This window comes from Cryptomeria japonica, chromosome 2, assembly GCF_030272615.1.
Source record: "Cryptomeria japonica chromosome 2, Sugi_1.0, whole genome shotgun sequence".
Classification (NCBI taxonomy): Eukaryota; Viridiplantae; Streptophyta; class Pinopsida; order Cupressales; family Cupressaceae; genus Cryptomeria; species Cryptomeria japonica.
In genome coordinates, this window is record NC_081406.1 from 430,885,124 (window position 1) to 430,886,488 (window position 1,365).

Sequence of the window (1,365 nt, forward strand, 5' to 3'; positions counted from 1 at the left end):
GAAACTTTTGAGTGGAGCGCATCATTGGTGCGCTCCGAAGTGTGCTCCAAGGTGCCCCACCTCTGGTGCGCTCCAAAGCTCTCTCCAGCTGCGTGCACCTGCCCCGGGCGTGCACCCGGCCCCGCCCAGCTTCGCTCACCTATCCCGGGCGTCTGGTGCAGAACCTTAGAGTAAGAAACATCACCGTGCACCTTGGCCAACGTGCGCGACTCGACCGAGCGCGCACTGGCCGAGGTGCGCACCGATTTCACCTGGGTGCGCGCGCAGCACCTCGGGCGCACCGGGGTGCGCGCACAACGCCCGGGTTGCACCTTGGCCTGTGTGCACGGGGCGCCTCGGGTGCACACTCGGTGTCGCCCCCATGCGCGCGGTAGTGCGGGCACCGCACCCCGGCCCGGCCCGGCCCCGACGAGAACGCAAACGAGCAAAAGGTTAATTCAAATAGCATTGCGACACCCGGCGAAAAACTAAAAAAGGGTGCAACACCGGGACTTCCCGGGAGGTCACCCATCCTAGTACTACTCCGGCCCAAGCGCGCTTAACTGCGGAGTTCTGATGGGATCCGGTGCACTAACGCTGGTATGATCGCACCCGTTATGAGCTTGTCGCAGTGTGTACTTAGCAAACCGCGACCCACGTGCGAATCCACCCCGACCACCCACCCCCGTCGAGGTGCACACCCTCCCTCGCCAAGTGCGCCCCGTTCGCCAAGTGTGAGCCCTGCCCGGGTGCGTGCACTTTGCTAGGGCGTCGGGTGTGCACCCGGGTCGGCCTACGTGCGTGCACCGGGATGGGGCGTCGTGTACGCACCCGACCCGCCCAAGTGCTTGCAGTGTCCCGTCTGCAACGCGGTGCCCACACACCACCTCGGGCGCAATGACCTGCGCTCACATGTGGGCCGAGTGCACCTTGGTGCATGTTCGGGGCGCCTCGGGTGCACGCTCGATCTTGCCCCGGTGCACCAAGGCGCTCGGTTTGCCCCGGGTGCGCACTTGGTGCAAGGTGGGCACCCAAAATAGGGATCAAGCACCAAAAACAAGTTTCAGGATGCAAAATGGGACCCAAGGACCACAAATGCGTTCCAAGACCCATGATGGGTCCACGAGAACAAAATTGTGTTCCGAGACTTAAGAAACAAATATTGGGTTTTAGGAGAAGAAACATGCTCTGATGCCCAAAACGAGAATCAAAATTGGGTTCCCAGGTCGAAGACAGGGCAACCGGACAAGAAACGACCTCTAAGGCTTGAAATGAGTCCCGACGACTAAAACTTGACAAGAAGCACCCATCAGGCACCCAACTCGACACCCATGGGATGCCGACCCACCCGGGCTTCCACCTAGCACACCTTGGCACCCAACCTCG

General features: G+C 61.5%; 1 non-coding gene across 1 annotated transcript; it reads right to left on the reverse strand.

Annotated features, from left to right (window-relative positions):
• Nucleotides 1-474: 474 nt before the first annotated feature.
• LOC131873755 (5S ribosomal RNA) lies at nt 475-593 on the reverse strand. The gene has a single exon (XR_009371654.1). It is a non-coding gene; the product is annotated as a 5S ribosomal RNA (ribosomal RNA).
• Between the last annotated feature and the right edge of the window lie 772 nt (nt 594-1,365).